At 42.8% G+C, this 27013-nt stretch overlaps 1 protein-coding gene across 5 annotated transcripts in view; it reads left to right on the top strand.

Moving 5' to 3' along the window:
• The first annotated feature begins 4776 nt into the window (after positions 1-4776).
• The window catches only part of PPFIBP2 (PPFIA binding protein 2), a 208386-nt gene continuing 186149 nt past the window's right edge, over positions 4777-27013 (top strand). For all 5 annotated transcript variants that reach the window (XM_043971121.1, XM_043971120.1, XM_043971119.1 and 2 more), the window contains exon 1: positions 4777-4889. The gene's annotated coding sequence lies outside the window, so the exon portion shown is untranslated. The remainder of the gene's footprint in view (positions 4890-27013) is intronic.

Raw genomic sequence — 27013 nt, 5'->3', positions numbered from 1 at the left:
ATCAGAAAGGTAGCCTGGGGTGATTGGTTGAGGATTAGACTGGAAGTGAAGCAGATGAGTTGAAATCTCATGTCTGGAAATAGTTTGGCACCTGTGGGCAGCATGAGCACTTGCTAGATGCCTTTAACATTTGAGAACACTAGAGTAGGGGCAACTAGGCGGTATAGAGAGAACACCAATCCTAGAGTTAGGAGAGCCTGAGTTCAAATCCAACCTCAGACATTTATAGGCTGTATGCTCCTGGGCAAGTCACTTAACCCCAATTGCCTAAAGAAAAAAAAAAGCATTGTGGTAGCAGTAGCAAAGGCTCACACAAGCTTGTACACCATCTTCCTTAAACCTACGGAAAGGTAGTTTCATTGTATTAATTACCCAGCAAAGGGTTGAAGTATTTGAATTAACCACTAGGTGGGAGTATACTCAAATCATCAGCCAAGTAGGAAAGCCACCACACATACCTCTCAGCCACTAGCAATTAACAATGATGATGATAGCTAGCATTTATAAAGTGTTTAAAGGTTTATGAAGAGTTTTACAAACATTATTTCATTTTACCTTCACAACAGTCCTGGAAGAGTTTACAGGGCAGCTAGGTGGCGCAGTGGTTAGAGCACTGGCCCTGGATTCAGGAGGACCTGAGTTCAAATCTGGCCTCAGACACTTGACACTTACTAGCTGTGTGACCCTGGGCAAGTCACTTAACCCCAATTGCCTTACTAAAAAAACATTTTTTTAAGAGTTTACAAGTTTGGAAACTGAGGCAGAGGTTGTAACTTGCCTAGGGATAGTTGTAACTTGCCTGAGATAGGATTGAATTCAGGTCTTCCTAACATCAGGATCAATACTCTATACCGCACCACTGAGCTGTCTCTGTTAAAACCCTCTTTGGTTGGGTTCTGAATATAGATTTGGCATGATGAAATGTGACTCATAATTTTAAAATCCATAGTACCAGTCCACCCCAAATCTCCACCTTTGTTTCATTCAGGACAACACACACAGACATTCACAGAAGTTTTTTGTTGTTCAATCATGTCTAACTCTTCATAATGTCATTTGGGGTTTTCCTGGCAAAGATACTGGAGTGGTTTGCCATTTCTTTCTCCAGCTCTTTTTACAGATGAAGGAACTGAGGCAAACAGGGTGAAGTGACTTGCCCAGGGTCATACAACTAGAAAATGTCCAAGGCTGAATTTAAACTCGGAAAGGTAAGCCACCTAGCTGTCCCTATTCTCAGAATGCAGTCACTCGATTTACCAATGGCCAGAAAATCTACTGAGTATAGAAGAAAGTAGTAAAGGAAGAGACCAAGAGTTTCTGCCTGGTGTCTATGCCCAACCTTCTCCCCAAATATCCATTGGTAACTGAAATAGGACAATAGAAGAGGGGTGTATGTATGTATGTATGTATGCATGCATGCATGCTGTGTGTATATATGTAGACCCAGCTCCAAGTACAGATATTATCAAGAAAAATCAGAGGAGAAAGGAGCGGAATGAAAGGCTGTCATGCTCTTACTCTCACCCATGGATAAAGATTTCAAAGGTTTCCAGATCCCAGCTACCTCACCGGTTTTGCTTCTGTATATTGGTATCTAATATTATTATCTTGCTATCTGGGGCTGGCTCAACTCCCTATGTAGTTTTCAGCACTGCCTCCATCTATCACTGAAGATAGAGGGTGAGTTCTCTGTGGTCAGCAGCCTAAGAGAGTAACTCCCAAAGTCTGCTACTGCTGGCTCACATAGTAGGTGGGCAACCCCATTCCACATTTTGCATCTCCCTCTGCCACCTGGGCCCCCAAAATTGCAGGCATGATGAGTATCTCAAGGGTAAAGGCAAAAGCAACAGGGATCTTCAAAATCTGTGTGTAGGTACACAAACTGAGGCAGTCTTCAGGCTCTGACCAATCCCTTCCCCTCGTCAGGACTTCCAAGGGCACCTCCCCTTCCCATAGGGATGTTACCTATGTGATGATGGACAAGTCATCTGACATCTCCCCACCTTACAATTCCAACTCCTTACCAGTGGTCTTGTCTTCCTAGAGATGCCTCTCCTTGGAGGCTGCTCTCCTAGTGGGTGATTCTCAGACCTGGATTCTCATTTCCTGAGAGGCCCCAGTCATGCTCACTTTCTCCAGGTTCAACTCGCTCTCCACAACTTTATCATCTTCCTCTTCCCCTTTGTTTTGTATTCCCCTATCAGAATGTAATCTCCTTGAGAATGAGGACCCTCTTGTTTCCTTACAATTGTATCCTCAGCACTTAGCACAATTCCTGGCACATAGTAAGTGCTTAGCCTCTCTATCAGAGCCTCATTTTCCTTATCTGGAAAATGGTGATACTATTATCAGTAGTGCTGACCATAAGGGTTTATAAAACCCTTTACAAGCCTTAAAATGTTGTGTGCTTATATGTTTAATGAGCTGGTTATCCTTCTCTTTTTTTTAAGTTGGTTCTCTCTCTCTTTTTTTTTTTTTTTTGCGGGGCAATGGGGGTTAAGTGACTTGCCCAGGGTCACACAGCTAGTAAGTGTTAAGTGTCTGAGGCTGGATTTGAACTCAGGTACTCCTGAATCCAGGGCCGGTGCTTTAACCACTGCGCCATCTAGCTGCCCCAGTTGGTTCTCTCTTAAATAGAAATAATACTGATGCTACCTTTCTCCTGGGATTATTGTGAGGAAAGCTTTGTCAACTCTAAAATATTATATCATTTGGGAGCTCGTTTTTTCTTTTCATCCTTTACTACAAATACTGCCTAGGAGGGACCTGGAGGGGCTTTGGTAACTAGCATCTTCCTTTCACAGATGAATTTCTACTTCATTCATCTGTTTATATCTCACATGTACCTAATTATTTATTTGAGTGTCTCTCCCATTAAAATGTAAACTGTTCCTACCTTTCTTTGTATCACCAGGACTTAGTACAGTATTGAGCACATAGAAAGAACTTCTTAAATACTTGATGACTTGAGGTCTCCTGGAGTTCCCAGTTTTAGGCCTGGAGATACCTGTAAGAAGTCCCTGAAAGAACTACTATTTTAATTACCCTGATAATTCATAGGACAGGTAGGTGGCACAGTGGATAGAGCACCAGGCCTGGAGTCAGGAAGACTCATCTCCCTGAGTTCAAATATGGCTTCAGACACTTACTAGCTAGCTATGTGACCCTGGGCAAGTCATTCGACCCCGTTTGCCTCAGTTTCCTCATCTGTAAAATGAGCTGGCAAACCACTCCAGTATCTTTGCCAAGAAAACCCCAAACGGGGCCATAAAGTCAGACATGACTGAATAACAACGATAATTAATGATCCTGATCCTGAATGAAGACAAAGCCTAGTAAGTTTTCTTTGTCCCCTCAGGTCTCTTGGCACAGTGCCCTGCAGATAGTAAGTACATCATTATAAATACTTGTTGACGACTTGCTTGCCCCAGGAGATACTTGGGCTATTGAATGTGTTAACCACTAGAGGGAGCCAGAAACCCTTTATCCTGACTTTCCCAACCGCTAACCAGTTTGAAGGTAAGAACTGACTGTGTTCCACTATTAGGTGAAAGCTGTTAAAGGCCAGTGGTCTCTCATTAGGAATCCCTTTACTATATAATGTCTATTTTTTAAATCACTTTACTATAAAAATCATTTTACTATGCAATACTTTATGCAATTACTATAGCATAAAGCATTTCCTATCAGCCTAGTTTTTAGGAAAGGTCCATTTTGAAAATGAAGCCTTTTTCTTGTTCAAAAAGCAAGATTAATGCTACCACCTTGTGAATCCCTTTGCCTGACATATTCAAATAGAATGCTGGAGTTGGAAGTGGCAAGACAAGGGTTCAAATCCCACGATTTGATGTTTACAAACTATACCTTCGGTCTAACACTCTCCAAGGATCAGGTAAGCTCTCCTACGCTGCAGGAGGTGGGGGTGGGGTTGAGGTCTGGCCCAAGGCCTAACCGGGAGGAAGTCCTTCTGCCACCTGGTAGGGTTTAGACACCTTTGAAATTTCGGGTGAAATGAATGAGTCAGAAGGCTAAGCATTTCCCTTTTGTTACAGAGGTTTTCAGTCAATCTTGACTTCTGAAAATTTGCCTTGAAAATTACTGGATATTTGCATTTGATGAATTTGTAAGAAGTCAGAAGAGACTGGTTATGAATTCCAGAGGTGCCTCTTACTCCTTAAGGGACCTTGTTCTACTCAACTTCGCTGAGCTTCAGTTCTGCTGTAAATTGAAGTCTTAACCCCCACCCCCCACCTCATTGGAAATCTCTTGATTCATGTTTGATAGGGGGTCCAGCCTACCTGGAGGGAATGGGAAAGTGCACCAATGGAGAGATTCGAGTGGAAAAATGGTTTCGGTTTTCCTTAGAGGAATATCAGAACTGGGGGGCTCCCAAAGGAAGCCAGTTTCTCCCGTGGCCGGTCGTCCGGGAGCTGAGGCCCAGCACCAGGCCAGCTACCCCCTGCAGATCCCCAGGGAGCCAGCGAGGCTGCCAGCTGCGCCTGGACGGGGAGGGAGGGTTTGGGAAAGCAGGAAACGCCGCCGAGGGTTCAGCAGTGGTGGACCAGATTGGCTCATTTATTGATGGGAGCCCGGGTGCTCAGAGCGAGGCGGGGGGCGACCCGGGCCGGGTCCTGGGCTGGCAAGCCGGGAGCCCAGGGACGCGTAGGCAGCGAGACCACGCGGGAGGGGGCAGCCCCAGCTCCCGGCCGGCCGACCCCGCCCCCTCCCCAGCTGGTCCCCGCCTCCGTCACGTGGGAGGAGCAGCGGCCGGCTGTCCCAGAACCCTATGGCGCTGCGCTGGGGCGCTCCTCTCCCGCTGCTCCGAGGAGCCTGCCGCCCTGAGCCCGGGGGACGCACTCGATCCGGTCAACGAAGTGCTCGGGAGCCAGGTCAGTACCTGTTCCACCTCCCCGCCGCCCCCTTCCTTCTGCCGCGGCTGGTGGGATCGAGGACACGCGCGCAGCTTCTCTCCGCGCGGAGGACACGGGGTCTGCGTGTTCGGGAGGAGCGTCCGAGCGCACCCCGGACTGCGCGCGGGGCTGGGGGCAGCAAGCCATGGCAAGGGCAAGGGCAAGGACATGGGCAGAGGCGAGGCTGTCCCCTATCCCCGGAGCCCTCCGCTGGGTCCGCGGAGCAGGTGACCCCGTGGGACTCTGCCAAGCCCGCCCAGACCTTTGTCACCGCCTGGGGGTGTGAGACGGGGTGGCTGACAGCTAATTTGCGCCCCCGGTCCCGGCGCTTGACTGCTGGCCTGAAGAGCTGGGCTAGCTTGGGCCAGGCCAGGTAAGCGGCAGTCCGGCCAGGTACCGGGTGCGAAGCAGAGAGGCAGCGAGGGGCGGCGCTTTGCACTGGGCTGACCTTTCAGCTCCCTTTGGCACTGGAATTCAGTCAGGTGGATCGGCTCTTAATCCCAGTCTGCCCCTGCTCAGGTGGAGGAAGTAACCGTACCCCCACGGGCGGGAGATCTCCGATAAGTAAGAAGTATGTACTCAGAGGCTGTAATAAAGCTTCGTGGCTTACAGATGCACGAGAATTCTTACCCAAAACTAGCATGTTGCGTGTGGGTGGGAAGAGGAAAGGGAATGGGCATTTATATGGTGCCTACTATGTGTCCGTCACTCTACTAGGCTCTTTGTTTTTTACAAAAAGTTTTTGATCCTCACAACAATCCTGAGAGGTAGGTGCTATTATCTCCATTTTACAGTTGAGGAGACAGGCTTACAGAGGTTAAGTGACTTGCCCAGAGTTACATTGCTAGTAAGTGTCAAACAAACTCCTGTCTTCTTAACACCGAGCCCAGTACTCTATTCACTGTGCCACCAGCTGAAACCTTGGAAAAAGTACTGTACCTAAAGTCAGGAAGATCTGAGTTCAAATCCATCCTTTAAAAAAATCTACTAGCTGTGAGGCCCTGGGCAAGTTACCTGCCTCAGTTTCTTCATCTGTAAAATGGGGGTAATAATAGCATCTGCTTCCTAAGGTTGTGAAGATGAAATGATATGATACTATGATGATAATAATATGACCGTTTAATGAATGTTTTGTAAATGCCAAACCGAAGAGTTTATACTTGGACCTAAAAGGGAGGCCCTGTTGATTGATGACTGAGTGGCTTGTGGTTTAGGAATATCATTAAGGACCAGATTTCATCCCTATGGGAAGGCCTGGACATAGCAACTCTTATTAATGAAGATCAACAACTTCTGAGTACTTTTACTCAGCGCTTAGTTTATAAGGAGCTCAGTAAATGCTTGATTGATAATCTGTAATTGCATCTTGACAGTTGCCGGAGGCTGGGAGAGTTTAATTTAGGAGTCCCTGGCTGGATTTAGTAAATAAACCCTAGGAAGCTGCCTGAAGCAAACACCCTGAGGTCAAGTGACTTGTGTAGGGTCACATAGCTTGTGTTAGAAACAAAATTAAAGCCACATCTTGCTTCCTGAAAGCCTGGCACTCCGTTATTAAACTCTGCCCACTATCCTTTAATCCTTGGCTATTTTATAGAACTGAAACACGTTTCTAATTATTTGTTACATTTATTCAATAGTTTTATGTTCCTGTGGTTTTTGTTTGTATCTCAGAGGGGGAAAAAGGTTAAAGTACTTTTTATTTGTAGGATCCTCATTTGTTATTCCCTCCTCTGCATGTTAATTGCTTTCGTAGAAAAATGGTTCCTTATTTCTCAAATAGAAATTTACATTTAAATCTAAATTTAATCAACTTGAGAACCTTTGGGCCAATGGATAAGGTAAAAATGTATATTTTTTTAAAATTGCTTTAGACTATTGAGTAGAAAGAGAATTGAATTGGAAACCGGGATTTATAGAAAGGAGGGTAGTCGACATTTGCTGCCTTAACTGTTAGTCACTCCCTAATCCCTTATAATGTGGATCAGTCTCAAAGACTAATTGAAATGGGTCTGTCCAAGGCAGTGGTCTTTTTTCTCTGATATTGGAGAATTCCTTCCTTCCCTCAATCATTTTCGTCTGTTTGTCCTTCAATCTAGAAGAGGACCGTAACATGGGACATGGGATGATGTCATGACTTGCAATGAATTGGATTTAAGTGAGGGAGGGATGTGCAAGGTCACCAACCTCACACTCTCCTCCAGACCCATCTGGGTCCAGTGGCAAGATATACATCAGGACGACTGGAGATGGCCCTGGATGTTTGACAATTGGGGTTAAGTGACTTGCCCAGGGTCACACAGCTAGTAAGTGTCTGAGGTCAGATTTGAGTATAGATCCTCCCAACTTCTGGGCGGGTACTCTAAGCACTGCACCTCACCTAGCTGCCCCTCATTTTGGTCTACCAGTCCTCTCAATACCTCTTTTCCTGGGATTTCCTGAGGTTCTGTGACTGAACATTTGTGATCCTCTTCCTGGATCTGTCACTACTCTTGTTTCTTCTGTTTGCCATTGGCTATAGGGTCACAGGATTCAGAGTTTTAAGAGATCATCTAGTACAGTACTCTTGCCCTTTGCCAGTGGTTGCCTTCCCAAAGCATCTTGCCACTCTTCTCTCTACACTGTGATCTCACCCACCCTTATGACTTCAGTTATCGCTTCTATGCTGATGACTTCCAAATCTAACACTCATTCCAACCTCTCCTGGCAGCTAAGTCCTGTATTTCTAAGTGCCTGGTGGAAAGGGCAGTAGTGTTGAAGAAGGCAACCAAATGGAGGAGAAAGAATATGGTGGAGTCAGAAGGCTTGGGTTTAAATTCTGGCCACATTACTGTGTGACCTGGGCCCAGTTACTTAGCCACTCTGGACCTGTTTCCTTATCTGCAAAATGAGAGATTGAACTAGATGACCTATAAGGTCCTTTCCAGCTCTTTTTCTTCAGCCTCTAATTGGTCCCTTTTCCAGCACTCCTATTATAACCAATGTAGTTCAAGACATCTATATTTTCTCATAGACTAGTAGTAACCTCCTAACTGATCTACCTCCCCCAATTTTATCTCTTTTTGCAATCCATTCTTCTCAGTGTTGACTGATTAAGCTTCTCAAGTACTATTCTGATAACTGAATAATTTTAGTTAATATATGTTGTTATAATTTTTATTTCCTTTTTATTAACTTTGTTATTAATATTTTTTCTGTAATTGTTATCTCGATTGATGGTCACAACAACCTGGCATGGTAGGTGCTGTTCTTAGCCCCATTTTACCGATGAGTTACATTGCTAGTAAGTGTCAAACAAACTCCTGTCTTCTTAACACCGAGCCCAGTACTCTATTCACTGTGCCACCAGCTGAAACCTTGGAAAAAGTACTGTACCTAAAGTCAGGAAGATCTGATTTCAAATCCATCCTTCAAAAATCGACTAGCTGTGAGGCCCTGGAAGAGGCACAGATGAAGAAAGGGAGGCCAAAAGAGGGGTTAAGTGACTTGCCCATGATCACAGACCTACAGGCCCTTGATAATGTCTGTTAAGCCACTTCTTTTTTTTCTTTTCTTTTTTTTTTTGGGGGGGGGGGGCGGCACGGTAATGAGGGTTAAGTGATTTGCCCAGGGTCACACAGCTAGTATGTGTCAAGTGTCTGAGACTGGATTTGAACTCAGGTCCTCCTGAATCCAAGACCGGTGCGTTATCTGCTGTCCCCCCCCCTTAAGCCACTTCTAAAGAGAATAAAAAGGAAATGTTGCCATATTATTAGTCTTTTCTGTGAGCTTACTTTTATCCATAATTCATGAATCCCATGAAGTTTTGATTCTGAAATCAATTCAAGAAACATTTCAAAATCATCTATTATGGGGCAGCTAGGTGGCGCAGTGGATAGAGCATCAGCCCTGGACTCAGGAGTACCTGAGTTCAAATCTGGCCTCAGACACTTAACACTAACTAACTGTGTGACCCTGGGCAAGTCACTTAACCCCAATTGCCTCACTAAAAACAAAACAAAACAAAAACAAACAAAAAAAATCATCTATTACATGCAATGGATGATGATAAGCACAGGCAATAATAGTTAACATTTATACAGTGTGTCCCAAATGTCGTAGTGCAGTTTAAAACTTTGATACCTTAAAACTTCACTAAGACTTTTGGAACACCCTTTCTAATGCTTAAAGGTTTGCTAAGTGCTTTACATATTTTGTCTTGTTTGTTCCTCTTTGCAACTGCTATTGTTCCCATTTCACAGATGGGGAAGCTGGATCTTTAGAGAAATCAAGCTATTTCCCCAGGGTCCTGCAGGAGGAACATAAAACCAGCTTGATGTCCCCACTTGAAGGGACTTAAATATGTTAAGGGGGAACTGGTTGATGGGGGATAGGGGTCCTTTTTATTCCTCTTTAAAAAATTATACCCTCTCGCACACAGATCCAATTAGAATAAAATAATATTTTATGTGGGCACTAGAGAAAGGAAACCAAGTGAGAAATCCTTGGCCTTCTCATGGGGAGAAGGCATGGCACAGAGACTTTGTTCTCTGAGATACCTATCTCAAGCAGGAGAAAGGCAAATACTTTTATAGAGGACTGATAGTGGAGGGACCAATGGGGTGATCATCTGCCTGTGGGAAGTTCCCTTATGGGGGTGATCACCCAAGGGATGACCATCACCCACTGTTGATGGCTAGGGGAAGTTGGGTGAGAGGGGGCCATCTCTGTCCCCCTCAGGCCACTCAGGCAATGGCCATACCTAATGGGCTCATCTCTCTTGCTTCAAGGTATATCTGAAGGAGAAGACCTTGGAAGGAGATGAAGAGTCTCTTTTGAGCATGGGGAGAGAAGCTGTGACCAAAGGCAGAGAGTAGACCCACATCAATAAGAAAAGACTAGTGTGAAAAAGATGAATTTTTTTTCATAGAGCTAGGCACTTGGCTTCAAGGGAAATGCTATTGTTTCCCAAGTATAATCTTTCTCTCTCTCTTTTTTTTTTTTAGTTAGGCAATTGGGGTTAAGTGACTTGCCCAGGGTCACACAGCTAGTAAGTGTTAAGTGTCTGAGGCCAGATTTGAACTTAGGTACTCCTGAATCTAGGGCCGGTGCTCTATCCACTGCGCCACCTAGCTGCCCCTAATCTTTCTCTTTATAGTCAGCTCTGGCATATTGCCCATCTGTATTGAATATAAAATACATGTGTATATGGTGTGTGTGTGTGTATATACATGCAGATAGAGATATACATGCATACCTCAATATATGCTTGTATTATAATTGCACATATACAGGTGTGATATACATAACGGCATACATATACAGATATATATATAACATAAAGATTTATACTCATATAAACATGCATAAATTTATATGCATATATTGCATATGTGTGTTGTATGTGTGCGTGTGTGTATATATATATATATATACACACACACACACACCATATACAGATATATATACACATATAGGCAGAGACTACATATCTATGTTTATATAGAGAGAGACATACTGATATATATATATATATATAGGTATACATATACCTATTGATGTACATTAATGTATATTGCACATATAGGTATACCTATTACCTATATAGATAGTGATAAGTGTGTGTGATAGATACAGATATAGGTATGCATATATAGATAGACATGTGCACATATTTATACATTTGTAGGTATAAATACATATGTAGATACACGTATTAAATATATAGATATGTATATTGCCAGTACGTTATTTGTGTGTATTGCATATACAGATATAGATTTGTTTATACTGCAGAAATATAGATATGTATATGTTGAATATATAGATATATGGGCATGTTGCATTATAGATATATGTGTATTACATAGCTATAGATATTTAATACTTACTAGCTGTGTGACCCTGGGCAAGTCACTTAACCCCAGTTGCCAAAAAAAGAAAAAAACCATAGCTATAGATATGTATTTATTGCATATATAGAGATGTGCATATACAGGATGTCCTAAAAGTCTTAGAGTAGTTTTAAACTACTAAGGCTTTTGGAGCAATCTGTATAAAATCACACACACACACACACACACACACACACAGATGAACTACCTCAATAGGCTGCCTAGCTAACTTCCCATCATTATCTTGGGGATCTCTGGTTTTCCTTCACAGTGTGGATCGCTATACTGATGTCTTCTGAATGACCATTGACCCCCTGGAGGAGGTTCTGTAGTCTTCTGGGATGCTGTACAATTAGCATAATGTCATCCATGATAATTGTATTTCAAAATAATTGGTCTCCTTTGTAATTTTTTTGTTTTACTTTATGCATTTAAAAACATGATTCTGAGAAGGGGTCCAGAGGCTTCAGCAGTCTGCCAGAGGAACTCAGTACACAAAGAAGGTGAACAGCTGTCATAGACTCTGCCATGATATTACCTTGTATATGGATGACACTTTGTTTAAAGAGAGTCTTTAAAGCTGTGTTTTGTACTGGCAAATCAGAGGCTCTTTTAAAATTTAGAGGGAAAAAAACCCAGTAGACAGCCCCACTTTATAGTCTTAGTATTCCTCAGCCAGCTGTGTGACTCTAATCTCCAATTTCTTCCTACCTACTGGCTCTTTCCCTGATGCCAACAGACGTGTCTCCCTTTCCTCCCTCCATCCTTAAGCCCTCCTACTCACTGTCATCCTCTTATCTTTTCTCCTTTTCGTGGCTCAGTTCCCAGAAAAAAAATTCTACAATAGGTGCCTCCCCTTCCTTACCATTCACTTACTTGATGCCAAACTCTCTGAAATCTGCCTTTTGACTTTAGCATTCAATGGAAACTGCTCTCCAAAGTCACCACTGATTTAAGTGGCCAAATCTAATGGCTTTTTCTCAATCTTCATCCCTCTTGACCTCTGTGCAGCCTTTTACACTATCAACCATCCTCTTCGCCTGGATACTCTTTACCTCTATTTTTTCATGACAGTATCTTTATCTCAGTCTCCTTTTGTAGACTTGGATCCAGGTCATGCCTAGTAGGTCTTTCCAACATTGGTTCTCATTTTCTTCCAGGTTGCCTTAGCCACTTGATCTTTTCCATTATTTCAGAATCTTCTCTTCTTTAAGACACCTTGAAAATACATGCCTGAGAGAGCCTTACACTTGGGTTTCCTCTAGCCCAGAACTATACCAGAGGAAGTATTTTCTCTTCTGTGACCAGACAACCTTTTGAATATTTGAGGACAGAGCCCTCATCCTTCCTAAATTTTGTCTTTTCCAGGCTAAGAATTTCCAGGTCCTCTAGCTGTTGTGGCGCGGCATCTAGACTCCCTGACCACCCCCAGCTGCCCAGGTTTGGCTGCACATGAGAAACCTAGTCCAAGCCCCTTATTTTACAGATGAAGAAACCAGAGCCAGGGAGCCCCGGTGACTTGCTCAAGATCACTCCACCCCAGGTTTTTGCTCTCAGCTGAGTACCCTTTTTATTACACTACAATCAAAGAAAGGTCAAACTATGATCCCAGCCTCCCCTCAAGAAGCTCACCTTCTGATAGGGGACTCAAGATGGAAATGACTCTGCATAAACAAGATATATACAGAGTAAATGGAAGGTTATTTCAGAGGGAAGGTACTACACCGGGTTTGAGTTTAGGAGAGAGATCATGGTTGGAGTGAGATTTCTGTCTAGAGCAGGGCTTCATAAACTTTCCACTCTCAACCCCTTTTCGCCAGAGAAATTTTTATGTGACCCAGGTATATAGATAGTTATATAAAATAGATATACAAATCAAACATTTACTGCCAAATTTTTTGCAACCCCCCCCCATACACACACACATTCAGTTATTTATTTATTTTTTTTTAGTGAGGCAATTGGGGTTAAGTGACTTGCTCAGGGTCACACAGCTAGTAAGTGTTAAGTGTCTGAGGCTGGATTTGAACTCAGGTACTTCTGACTCCAGGGCCAGTGCTCTATCCACTACGCCATCTAGCTGCCCCCACACATTCAGTTATGCAACCCCATATGGGGTCTTGACCCACAGTTAAAGAAGCTGTAGTCTAGAGCCTATATGATCAGTTAAAGCTTAGTCCTATGAGCTTCATGTCTGCCCTACCCCAACTATCCCCTAGCAGTTCATGTTGATTACCTTTATCTAGAGCAGGGGTTCTTAACCTGGGGTGATATTTAGGTCCTTGTTTCAGTATACTGTTTCCTTTGTAATCCTATGTATGTGATCTTATACATTTAAAAACATAATTCAGAGAAGTCTCCAATAGGCTTCACCAGACTGCCCAAGGGGCCCCGACACAAAAAAAGATGAACAACTCTTGATTTAGAAGAAGCAATGAGGAGGCAGAATGGTGCAGTAGGAGGGACCTGGCCCAGGAATCAAAGGGTGCAGTGATGCATGGGGTCATGAAGAGTTGGATAAGACTTGAAGTCTTATAGAGGGGTGAGGGTCTGAAAGATTGGAGATCATAGTCTAGATGAATAGTAGGGTTTGGGGTTGTAAAACAATACAAATGGGATAACAATAGATTGTGATGATAAGGGAATTTTAGAGTTCATAAACATGGAGGTGAAACATATGTGGTCAATGGCATGATCAAGAATATGACCATCTTTGTGTATGGCTGTGGCATGGAAGAGTAGGTCATGTGGAATAAGTAAGTTGAGGAATTGTGAAGTTAGGTTGTTCAAGTCTTATCCAACTCTTCATGACCCCATGCATCACTGCACACCAATGCTGTCCATGGGTTTTCTTGGCAAAGACGCTGGAGTGGTTTTACCTTTTTCTTCTCTGGTGGATTAAGGCAACCTAAGGTTAAGTGATTACCTCTAGTTTGGGTTTGAGGAGTCAGAGGATTTAGGTCCAAATCCCCTCTCTCACGATTTTTACCCATGTGCCCTTGAGCAAGCCCTGAAAGCATCTCTAGACTTTAGTCCCTTTCCATATAAAATGAGAGGGGAGTGAGATTTGATGGCCTCCCAGGTCTCTTCTATTTCCATATCTTTGATGCTGAGTGGGGTGGGGAAAGTTTAAAATTGTTCCCACCCCACCTTAGATTAGAGGTCTGACTTCTTTATCAGCCTGTCCTTTATTATTCTCGTGGCCCTGTCACTTTACCGGGAGGCCCTGTTTATAGGACTGTGATAAGGATAAACGGAAACAAAACCTAGAGCACCCTGTAGCTTTTGTTATCGCTGCTTAAGTGAAAAGAAAGGCAGACTTCCTATTCTAGACACCCTCCTGGCTTAATTTTTCCTGGATGTCAACATTTCTTCCCAAATGTCTCTCTCTGTCTTGGCTAGAAAGCCCAGATTGCTTTTTTGAAAGGAAATTATCTGAGTTGTAATCATTGGATTAGGATTTGGGGGTGGAGATGGAAGGGCCTCTGTCATAGTCTAGTGTGGAATGGGATTGGGGGTGGGCAAGGGAGGATGGAGAGGGAGCAATGAAGGTGGAAGGAAAAGGGATGAGTCCTTTTTTTCTTTTCTTTGAGTAGCATCTTTAAAAAAAAAAAACAATTAGTATCTTGGCATTTAGAGTTATCATCTTTTTCAAGGAAATAGACACATCTTCTAGCAAGGATTCTGGCAATAGGACTAGGAAGCTCAGAGTGCAGCTTCTTGGTTTGATCTTGCTGAAATCACCCCAATAACCTTCCCCTCTAGGGCAAAGAAGTGTTTCCTAGGAAGAGCTGGCCTTTCCAGGAATGTCTTTTCGGTGATAGGCATTGTGATTATCTCTTCATAACCCTTACTTTGGGGAGCAATTTATAGTTCTTTTGGGGGAGGATGAAGGAGTGAGCTTAGCTAAGTGGTTTGCTCTCTGAAGTCAGCCCTTGGATAAGGGGAGATTTTTCAGCCTTGTACCTTTGGCCTTGGCCCCTGACCTTGTTGTCTAGGTATTACTGAGAATGCATTTGAAACCATGCTTACCTTCTGCTTAGAAATCTCTTATTTAAATAGAATTCTTCTGTCAAGGTCTTATCTGATGGCTTTTCCTGAAGTTCTTCTTTGATTTTCACCTTACCTCTGGCAGGGAAGTGAGGCAGGCATTACTATACCCATTTACTGAGGAGGTAACAGACAACAAGCAAGAGATTTGCCTGAGGAGTCAATGTCAATCGAGATTAATCAATCCCCCCCCCTTCATCCCCCATTGCCTCATTCCTTAATCCCATTTCCCTCAATCCATAATCTCCCCTGCCAAAATGTCTAAAGCTAAATATCCCTTCCACTGTATTCTCTAGAGTGTCTGCTCTATATGCAAAAAACAAAACAAAACAAAAGAAAAGAAACCTTGCTTTCATCTTTTCCCACTTCTTCCATCTTCCTTCTCTTACTGAGACCTGGCTCCCTCCTGATGATACAACCTCCCTGATGGCCTTTTCTAGCAATGGCTGCACTTTTGGCTCATTCCTCCCCTCACCTCCCTGCCTCAAGACTCATTGGTTGAGGTGAGGGAATTGGAGTGCTCCCCATCATCACTTCCAGGTTGTCCTTCTGCCACCATCACTCAATAATCTGTCCTCTTTTGAGGTTCACCCACCCAACCAAAATTCTGGTAGCTGTTATTTACAGCTCCAGGATGCTCCCCTTCTTTCTTCAATGAATTGGCTCACAGTCTTTCTCTCCTCTCCAACTACTTCCCTCATTTGAAAGGATTTCATCGTACATATTTATACTCCCTTGAACAACCTAACTTCACAATTCCTCAACTTACTTATTCCACATGACCTACTCTTCCATGCCACAGTCATACACAAAGATGGTCATATTCTTGATCATGCCATTGACCACATATGTTTCACCTCCATGTTTATGAACTCTAAAATTTCCTTATCATCACAATCTATTGTTATCCCATTTGTATTGTTTTACAACCCCAAACCCTACTATTCATCTAGACTATGATCTCCAATCTTTCAGACCCTCACCCCTCTATTAGCTATACTCTTTCCCCATCTTGACCTCTTGGTGAACCAATTCAATGCCATACTGTCCTTGAGTCCTTTGCTCCCTTATCATATTGCCAATCTTCCCCTACCAACCTCAGTCTTGGATGATTCCCATCATCTGTTGCCTTTGTTCCTACATATATACTACTAAATGAAGCTGGAGAAAATCATGAAGCCGTACTGACATAGTCCACTATAAATTTGTTACATAACCTCAACTACCTGCCTAAAGGCAGTCCTTTTGAACCTCTCTAATTAACTCACTGTCTCTCTCACCACAGTAATTCTTCCAAACCTCTTCATTCCTTTTCAAACCTCCTGAGGCTACACCCTCCTTCATCCTCTCAGCTTAGAACCTTGACTCATTTTTTACTGGGAAAAAAAAAAATCAGGCCAATTGAGAAAAGCTCCCACTTCTCCCTTCTGCCTCATCTCATATCACCCAGATGCCTTCTGCTCCTATCTTTTCCTTTATCCCTATCTCACACGACGAGGTGGCCTTTCTCACCAAGGTAAGCCCCTCAATGTGCACAGTGATTCCATTCCATCCCATCTTCTCCAGCAAATGCTCTCCTCTTTCACATTTTTCTTCCCCTCTTTCACACTTATCTTCAATAAGATTTCTATTTGCTGCTTCCCTGCTGCCTACAAATATGTTCATCTCCCCCATCCTCAAGAAAGCCTCACTTGACCCATTCTACCTCGCCATCTCTTGTCTCATATTTCTCCTCCATTTAGTGGCTAAATTCCTTGCAAAAGCCATTTATAATAGGTGCATCAGCTTCCTTGTTCTCTCATTTTAACTCCCTACTGTCTGGCTTCCAACCTTCCTCATCCAGCCAAAACTACTCTATCCAAAGTTACTAATGATCTCTTGACTGTGAAATCCAATGGCCTTTTCTCAGTCCTCATCCTTCTTGACCTACTCTCTGTAACCTTTGTTTGATATTGGCAACCACCCTCTTCTTGATATCCTTTTCTCTCTAGGTTTTTGTGGCACTGCTCTCTCCATGGTTCTCCTACCTATCTGACTACTCCTCAGTCTCCTTTTTTGGATCTTCATTCAAGTCATACCCATCGCCCATGAATATAGCAGAGGGGTACCTGGGTCCTCCTTTCTTCTCCTTCTACTATACTGTTTCACTTAGGGATCTCATCAGCTCCCATGGATCCAATTATCACCTCTCTGCAGATTATTCTCAGGTCTGTTTGTCCATCCCTAACCTTTCTGCTGACCTCCAATTTCATATCTCCAACTCCCAATTGAACATTTCAAAATGGAGGTCCTATAGACAGTTTAAACTCAATCAACATGTCCAAAATTGAACTCATCTTTCCCCCCAAACCATTCCCTCTTCCAAACTTCCCTACTAGTATTGAGAGCATCATGCTCTTTGCAGTCACCTAAGCTCTCAATCTAGTTGTGGGGCAACTAGATGGCATAGTGGATAGAGCACCGGCCCTGGGGTTGGGAGGACCTGAGTTCAAATCTGACCTCAACCACTTACTAGCTGTGTGACCCTGGGTAAGTCACTTCACCCCAATTGCCTTAAACATCCAGGGCCATCTCCAGTCATCCTGATGTATATCTTGCCACTGGATTCACATGGCTCTGGAGGAGAGAGTGAGGTTGGTGACTTTGCACACAGCTCTCTGTCACTTACATCCAGTTCACTGAAAGTTATGACATCACCCTGATGTCATGCATGGTCCACTTGGAGAATGAAAGACAAACAACAACAATCTAGTTGTAATCCTCAACTTTTCGCTCTCTCACCCCCACTCCCATCTCCTTCCTATTGTCAAGGCCTATCAATTTGACCTTCTTAACAGCTCTCACATGTGCTTCCTTCTCTCTTCTGACACTGCTGCCACCCTGGCATGGGTCCTCATCACCTCACACCAGAATTATTGCTATAGCCTGCTGGTTTGTCTGCCTGCCTCAAGACCCTCCCCATTCCAATCTATCCTCCACTTAGTTGTCAAGTCTGACCAGGTCATCCCTCTTCTTAAACTCCATTGGTTCTTTATCACCTTCACTGTCAAATATAAAGCCCCGTTTGGCATTCAGAGCCCTTCATAACCACCCCCACCCCAACCTTTCCAGTTTTCTTCCACCATCATGCCCAGGATTCTCTGATCCAGTGACACTGGCCTCCTTGTTATTCCTCAAACAAGACACTCTCATCTCACACCTCCAGGCTTTTCCCTGGTTGTCTCCTGTGCCTGGAATATGTTCTTTCCTCATCTCTGCTTCCTGGCCTCTTTCAAGTCCCAGGTGAGATCCCCCTTCTTCAGGGAGCCCTTTGAGATGCCTCCTCAAGTCTAGTGTCTTCCTTTGTTAATCATTTCCAACATATCTCCTATGTAGGTTCTTTCCACATGTTGTCTCTCCCACTAAACTGTGAGTACCTGGAGAGCAGGGACAATCTTTTACCCTTCTTCATATCCCCATTGTTTAACACAGTGGCTGGCACATAGTAAGTGCCAGGCAGATGTATTATGAGCCTGATATGTGCTAGGTGCTGGCATAGAAAGACAAAAATGACCCAGCCCCTGCTTATCTCAAAAAGCTTATATTCCAGGGAGGAGGAAGAAAAAGAAGGAAAAGAGGAGGAGCTGGGAGACAATATGACCAAATACAGGATGTCCCAAAAGTGCAGCTTTAAATTTTCATAAGCTTCTATAAAAGACTGGAATTTGGGGGAGATGGTCTGAGACTGGCAAGCAGCCAACCTCCCACTCCCAACATCCTTAGTAGGACTTTGGCTGGCCTACTAGTGGGAAGCGCCATACCAGCCACCATACTTCCCACTTTATCTCACCTGGGGTCTTGGTGACCCTACCACTCTGAATTGCCTTTTGCTTTTATTCTTCCTTAGCTCCAAATTCTACCAGCTCCCCATTGTTCTGCCCCTCCATTGCCCTTCCCAAGGGCATGTATCCGATTACCAGTTTGTGCTCTCCTGGGGCTGGCTTCCCTTTTTGCTGAAGCTGGGTGGGGCCAAGGGATCTCTGTTACATGGATGGATTTAATCTGTGTCTTTGAGGTCTTCTCAATGCATTAATTACTTCATTGGATCTGTCATCTCTTTTGCCATACAACCTCTTCTCTGCCTGTGTGGTTCTTGTCTTTAGGCTGATGGCTTTTCTGTAAGGTTTGGGATTTTTTTCTTTTTTTTTTTTTTTTGGTCTTTTGTTGTTGTTTTTAATTTTCCCCCGATGCCAGCTCAATACCAGGGTTGCCCTTTCCTTCTCCTCTGGCCTCCTCCTTTTCTAATCATACTTCCTCTCATTGGTACCACTAATGTCGACCACTGTTTCAGTTGTTGTCTCCATTATGGTTTTCCATTGCACTGTAGTGCAATCTATAACAATAAAAGGAAGCCTTAATACTATTTCTGAAACCTTTTATTCCCATCTTCAAACTATGCTGTGAGCAACATAATGACTTTACCTTTGTTAGCTTCAGCAAGATTCATCTAGAGACCCAAAAAAGGGACATCCTCTTTGTAGGTAGATGAATTGCATCAGGAAGACCTGAATTCAAATCATCTCCCTGCTGCGCAAGACCTGTCTGCCTCATTTTCCCCATCTGGAAAATGGGGATAATAAAGGCACCTCTACCTTGCAGGATTGTTGTGAGGGTATAAATGAGGTAGTGATTGTAAAGTGTTTTACAAACCTTAAAGCACTGTACAAATGCTAGCTATTGTTGTTGTTACTATTATCATTATTTAGGATCCTAAAACTAAACCTTATGAGTTCACAAGAATTTTTAGTTGATTTTGAAACTGCCTTGGTAGCCCTTTGATAACTCTGAGCTCCTTGGAAGCTCATGATATTTTTTTTCCTGGAGCTCCCCTCCCCCCAAGTATATGCTTTTTTTTGCTTTAAAGCTCAGCAGTTAGTCAAAGACCAGCCAGATCTGGGGCAGGAAGGAGTTAGCACTGGGCTAATCCAAATGGCTCTCTGTGACCTCACATCAGTGTCCCAAGGTACCAATTAGCTAGGATATGGCATTTCCCCACTGGAGCCAGACTGAGGCCCCAAGGGGCCCCCCCACACATCTCACAGCCAGCCTCCCTTGTAGCCTGCCAGATGAGCCAGAAATACCTATCAGGATACCTTTTTCCTGTATATTGTCCTAATTGGATTAGGAGAGGGCTGGTACAGAGATTGGTAGAGTTTCTGTAATACAGAATGACAGGGGAACAAAGTCCTCTGATGATATCTTGGCAAAGAGATTGTCTCTTTACTTCTTTCTGGAGGGAGAGAGAGAGAGAGAGAGAGAGAGAGAGAGAGAGAGAGAGAGAGAGAGAGAGAGAGAGAGAGAGAGGGAGGGAGGGAGGGAGGGAGGGAGGGAGAGACAGACAGAGGGAGAGAAGGAGGGAGGGAGGGAGGGAATCCTAGGATCCCACAATGGATAAGAGAGCAGCATTAAGCATGGCCCTGAGCCCTGCTTTTGGTAAAGGTTCAGTTGTATTTGTTGCACAGGCCAGTGTAGACCGGGCAGGGATGCTATCTGAGTCCAGCTCCCACTGACCTCCCTGGCTGAGCAGTGTGATTGGGAATAGGCCTTTTGTCTGTGCTAAGCAGTCACTGATGGTTTCCTAAGGCTCTTTATAGACCGGGGTTATTGCCACCACCATTCCAGGAGACAAAATTGCTTGCAATAGAGGCCCAGGGCTCTATCCACTGTGCCACCCAGCTGCTTTGTTGTCCAGTCATTTCAGGTGTGTCTGACTCTATATAATCCCATTTGAGCTTTTCTGGGCAGTGATACTACAGTGACTAGCCATTTCCTTTTCTAGGTCTTTTTACAGATGAGGAAACTGAGGCAAATAAGGATCAGTGACTTGCTCAGGGTCGCACAGCTAGTAAGTGTCTGAGGGCTGGATTTGAACTCAGGTCCTCCTGACTCCAGGCCCAGCACTCTGCTATGCTACCTAGCTCTGTGTGTGTATGTATGTAGATGCATATATACACATGTGCATGTATATATACCTCTATACACATGCATGTGTATATATATATATATTTTTTTTTAAGTAAATTCACACTAAATTGTGACTAGCTTAAAAACCAACACTGAAAAAATGCATTATAAAAAAGGAACTCAAAGGTAGCATGTGTCTTCCTTAGTGCCCTTTGGTCCTATTCTATCTGAGGAAATAATAATAATAATTTATAATAATGTATAATATGACATTTATTCTATATTTCTACGATATATTATGTAATTTTATAATATTATTATTATTATAGCCAACATTACTCTGTGCTAGGCACTGTGCTAAGAACTTTATAATTACTATCTCATTTAACCCTTACAGTAACCCTGGGAGCCAAGTGCTATTATTATCATCTCCATTTTACAGATGAGGAAACTGAGGCAGGCAGGTTAAATGACTTGCCCAAGGTCACACAGCTAATAAGTATCTAAGGCTAGATTTGAACTCAGGTTCCTGACTCCAGGCTTGGTGCTCTATCCACCACACTGCCTAGCTACCTGTGTACCACAAGTCTGAGAGGGGTGCGGTCCACGGCCCTGAGGAATCTCCTATTAGACCTTTCTGCCATCTCTGACCAGACTGATAAGTAGTTATGGAGTCTCCTAGATACCCCAGTTTCTGCAGCCTTGGAATATATATTTGGTACCAAGTTTATGTCCTTGAATCCAGATGTGGACAAAGTCCTCATATTATAGGTAGAGCTGGAGGGAACCTTGGTTCCCTAGTTCATGTAGTCCAGCCACTTCATTTTCTAAATTATTATTATTATTATTATTATTATTATTATTATTATTACGGGCAATGAGTGTTAAGTGACTAGCCCAGGGTCACACAGCTAGTAAGTGTCAAGTATCTAAGGCTGGATTTGAATTCAGGTCCTCCTAAATCCAGGGCTGGTGCTTTATCCACTGTGCCACCTAGCTGCCCCACCCCCCAGCCACTTCATTTTGCAGATCCAATAATCCAATAAACATTTATTATTAAGTGCCTACTCCGTTCGGGATGCCCAGCTAAGCAAAGGGGATACAATTAATAAAAATATAGTCCCTGCCGTCAGGGAGATCACCATCCAACGCATTTGCCAGAATTCCACAGATAATAAGTAGCAGCAAGTGGCAGGATTCAAACCCAGTGGTCTTTCCACCACACCACACTGCTAGCCTGGCACCCAGGGCTCCTGGGAGAGAGCCTTGGGCCCTGAGATGAAGAGTAGTCCGGACCTGTGGTCTAGTCAGGGCTGTGATTAGGAGGGAGCTATCCTTTATGTAGGGCGGAACAGGGTATTATTCTATGGCAAGATTATAAGAAAGCAGATCAAGAGCCAGGAGGTAACAGGGTGGACCTGGCTGAGGCAATATTTCTCCAGCAGAACTCTGAAAAGGGAACGAGAGAATACATAGTTGCTAACGGGGATTTTTGGCAGACAAATTATGATCCTGTGATCGCCTTTCTCTTCCCCTTTCTTCTTCTTTCCCCACCCCCATTCACTCAAGTAGCCCATTCAGGATTAAATTTATCCTACATAAGCTATTTTTCAAAATCCCCTAAGAAAGAAACTTCTTCAACAAACCCTTTATTCTACCCCCTTAACAATCCCCCTTTCTCTAAGAATCCTTTCCCAGCCCGCTTCAGTGCTACTGCTGTGATCATTTTCAATTCTTACAGGTTATCTCTCCAATAGACTGTGAACTCCTTGAGGACAGGGATTGCTTTTTTTTGTCATTCTCTGTCTCTCCATCTCCTAGCACAGTGCCTGGTATATACAGTGGATGGATGCTTAATAAAAGTTTATTGACTTGACTTAACCACTCAACCCCAAGCAGCTCTCTTAAGATGACAAATTGAAGGCCGTTTTGCCTATCTGCATTTATGAAGGGAGTTTCCACCCTGAAACTTTTCCACGTCATGCAGTCATATGCTGTGCCTTTTAAAGAAGAGAAAAGAAAAGGAAAAAATAAATCAAGGCTGAAACATTTTCAAACCCTTGGAGGATGACCACCCCAGAAATCAACAAGAGACTGTTACCACACGTTTGTGTCTTAAAAGCTAAACAAGGCCTGGAAGGGAGGCTTTCAAAAGGCAGGCAGACTTTCTCTATTCCTTTGTATCAAGAAGAAAAATGAGACATAAAAGGCCAAAAAGATTTTTTTTTAAGTAGTGCATTGTGTCGGGTGTCTTCCAGAGAAATTCTGTTTTGAATTAGTTGGTTAGGAGAGGAGGTGGGAAAATGAACTGATGCCTTGGGCATACTTGGTTAGTAATTGACATTTGTTTACAACTAGAGGCCTGGAGAATAGTGTTTTCTTCTTCTTTGTCCCTACAAGTAAATGAAAAGTTCATATTAAAGTCTGCACTTTAGAATCCATGCCTGTAGTGACTAACATTCCCCGCTTTCTGCCTAGAATAGTAACCCAAGAAGGAAGCAGATTTTTCTTATACCTGGAGATTTTTGCACCTTCAAAGGAAAAGAATGATTGTTGAAAGAGATGTGACAATCACTCTGACAATTCTTCTTTCTGTTGCTCTTCCTTGTAAATGACATTCTAAGCTGCTCCAGGAATCAACAGTCACTGCATTTTGTGCAGTGACCTGGGAGGCTGGCCATCCCTTGTGATGACAGCAGAGAGTATACTGTGATTATGGTTCAGAAAAAGAACCTGTTTGGGAATGTCTCAGAGAGACATGAGGCGTCCCTCACCCCCCATTTCATAATTTGGTTTAATCTGAATTTTTTTTGATTATGACAAAAAATTGTGTTCACTTGGAAAGAATATATTGAATAGTAAGCATGATAAGAGAGAATACAAAAAGTTCTTATCATGATTTGTATTTAATGTTTGATGAGAGGGATTTTACTTCAAAGCTAAAAAGGCCTTGAGCATTTTACATTATAAAACTATTTCCAATTTTAATTCTTCTTCCATTGTATTTGAGTAGGTAGAAATGCATTGACTTTTCCAGAGAAAAGGGAAGAATGGATTGAACAACTAGTCCTCCCTCCAGGGCGTATGTAAACATGGATAACTAGGATGTTAAGTTATCTAAATAGAAATCATTTCATTTCAAAAACTTTTCTTGAGGTCTTACTCAGTGACTGGTGTTTAGACGATTTCCTTGCCTCAGAGACTTGCAGTTTCAATCTGGAATGGACTTCAGAAACCATCTAGTCAAATTCTCACTTCACGAATGAAAAAAAAAGAAGGCTAAGAGTGGTTGAGTGATTTGCCAAAGATTAGGAAGAAAGGATTTATTAAGTACCTGTTGTTTGTCTTTCCTTCTCCAAGAGGACCATGACTTCAGGGAAGTGATGTCATGACTTAGAGTGAATGAGGTACCTAAACACTTTACAAATATATGTTGATCTTACAACAACTCTGGGAGGTAGGGTCAATTATGATTCTGACTTTATAGTTGAGGAAACTGAGGCAGACAGTTTTAAGTGGCTTGCCCAGGTTTACACAGCTAGTAAATGTGTTGGGGCAGGATTCCAAATGAGGTCTTCTTGACTGGAGGCCCAACACTTTATCCACTGAGCCACCTAGCTGCCTTGGCAATTAAGTGTGAGAGCTAGGGATGAGAAGTTAGGTCCTCAAACTCCAAATCTCAGCATGTTTTTCCACTGGGCCACAACACATCTTTTACAACTTGGTAGGGAGATGGGATATATAAATTAATAGAATACAGAGCAAGAAACCAGTCTAATAGGGGAAGATGCTAGATAGTCACTTGTTGAAGATGCTATAGCAAGAAGTCCTGTTCAGATCCTAGCAACTTCAGGGTGGTGAAACAACCTGAAATGGGCATGCCATGGGGAAATTGGCAGCTCTTAGGCTATAACCTCTTTGAATCTCAAGTTCCTAATATTTTTGACAAGTCTTTATTAGGAAACTTTTCTTTATTTATCTACAATCAAATTCTACCTCTCTGAAACTTAGCCTCATCATCTTTTCCTTGCCTCCTAGGACTGCCTCCTGAACAAATCTAATCCCTCTTTTCCACACACAGCCCATCTAATATTTTTTGGTTTTTTCTGTTTTTGTTTTTGTTTTATTTTTTTATTTTTGGTGAGGCAATTGGGGTTAAGTGACTTGCCCAGGGTCACACAGCTAGTAAAGGTTAAGTGTCTGAGGCTGGATTTGAACTCAGGTACTCCTGAATCCAGGGCCAGTGCTCTATCCACTGCACCATCTAGCTGCCCCCAGCCCATCTAATATTGAAGACAATTATCATGCTCCTCCTAAAGGTAATCTTTTCCTTAGTGCCTTCAACCAAACCTCTGACATGGTTCCTAGCCTGCTCACTCTCCTGTTCACCTTCCTTTGAAGATCTATAGCATGTTAATGGCTTTCCAAAAACATGGCTGCCAGAATGGAACATCACCCTTGAGATAGGGTATGGCAAGGAGAGAGTCCAGCGGGACTCCTTAACCCCCTCATTCCTCACCTTGCCTCTTGGATTCAATTTAAGATTTCATTAGTGATTTGTTTGTGTTTTTCTGTTTTGGCAACCACTGCAGACTCAGTGAGTTTATGGGCCATTAAAACCCCATTACCCCCTCCCCTCCTTTCGCCATATCGTCTTCTTTCATTCATCCTCTGTTGTATAGTTGATTTTTTTTTTTACCCAACTATGGGACTTTGCCTTTGTTCCTATCAAATTTTACCTTATTAGATTTGGCTTGTGGTTCTGCCTGATGGAACTCTTTTGGGAATGCCGGTTCTGTCATCCATGTTAGCCACCCCTCCCAGCTTCATGTCATGTGTAAATTTAATTAGCATGCCATCTCTGCTTTTATCCCTAGGCTCTTTAGTTTCTTTCCTCCTATCATGGACTTCTGTGATAAAATGTTAAAGTCTACATGCATTTATTCTCACAAAATTTTAGTTTTGGCCCAGATTTTCAACCTATGAAGGTATTTTTTTATCCTGATTCCTAGGTAATTATGGAAGGTAGAACTGAGAACAAAGAGACCATCTAGCTAAGTCCCTTCATTTTACAGATGAAGAGAACTGAGGCCCTAACAAGTTTCCATTTGCCCAAGGTTGCACATTTATTTTGTCATTCACCATATTAGCTATAGCCCTTAGTTTCATGTCATTTACAAATTGAATAAAGATAGAATAATAAATGCCTTCTTAGACCTTCCTGTATCATCCAGTAGAGACCATTAAGACATCATATGACAGCCACATCCATCACCAGGGCAATCATTGTCACTGCATCAATCCAGGTCTTTCATGGCCTATCCTACATCCAGTTTCTTTCTTTTTTTTTGTTTTAGATTTTACTAAGATTAACAGTTAAGTAGCATTAGTTAAGTAGGTGGTGCAGTGAATAAAGTGCTGGCCCTGGATTCAGGAGGACCTGAGTTCAAATCTGGCCTCAGACACTTGATACTTACTAGCTGTGTGACCATGGACAAGTCACTTAACCCTCATTGCCCTGACAGAGAGAGAGAGAGAGAGAGAGAGAGAGAGAGAGAGAGAGAGAGAGAGAGAGAATAATTTAGGAGTGCTGACATCTCATAGTAAACCAAGGCCAGTAAGTGATGAAGGAGAAAATAAGGATAACCAAGTTATCCTTTTTTTTTTTTTTTTTTTTTTGGTAGTCGGAGAAAATGGAACATTGAAAAAAAGGTGGGGGTGGAGGGTGGGGATTGAAATACAGTTTAGAGATAATTGGATAATGATAATGGATGAGAAAGAAAAGGAAGAATTAGTTGATTTTTATTTTTCTCCTATATCCTCTACCAAGAAGAAATTTAAGAGTTGGGATATAGAATGAGAATGCTAACAGGAAGGAGAAACTTAAAATAAGTAATAATAAGGTAAAAAGCACCTAGATGATCATAATGTACTCGAGACTAGGTCTTGATGAACAGTATTTCAGGAAAGTGAAGGAAACATTAGATGCAGTTAGCTGGCTTAGTGGATAGAGGGTTTGGCTTGGAGTCCAGAAGAACTGATTTCAAATCTAGCCTCTGACATTAACTAGCTGTGTGCCTCTAAGCAAGTCATTTAACCTCAGTTAAGTGACTCAGTTTTCTCAAATGGAAAATGGAGATAATAACAGAGCCTATTATTGTAAGAATCAAGGATCCATTGAGATACTATTTTGCTTATCTATATCCAGTTTTGAATCTTATTCTACCCCCAAATTAAGGG

Source organism: Dromiciops gliroides, chromosome 6 (assembly GCF_019393635.1).
Source record: "Dromiciops gliroides isolate mDroGli1 chromosome 6, mDroGli1.pri, whole genome shotgun sequence".
NCBI classification, from domain to species: Eukaryota; Metazoa; Chordata; class Mammalia; order Microbiotheria; family Microbiotheriidae; genus Dromiciops; species Dromiciops gliroides.
The sequence above is the reverse complement of the archived record's forward strand: the minus strand, read 5'-3'. Positions and strand labels throughout refer to the sequence as shown.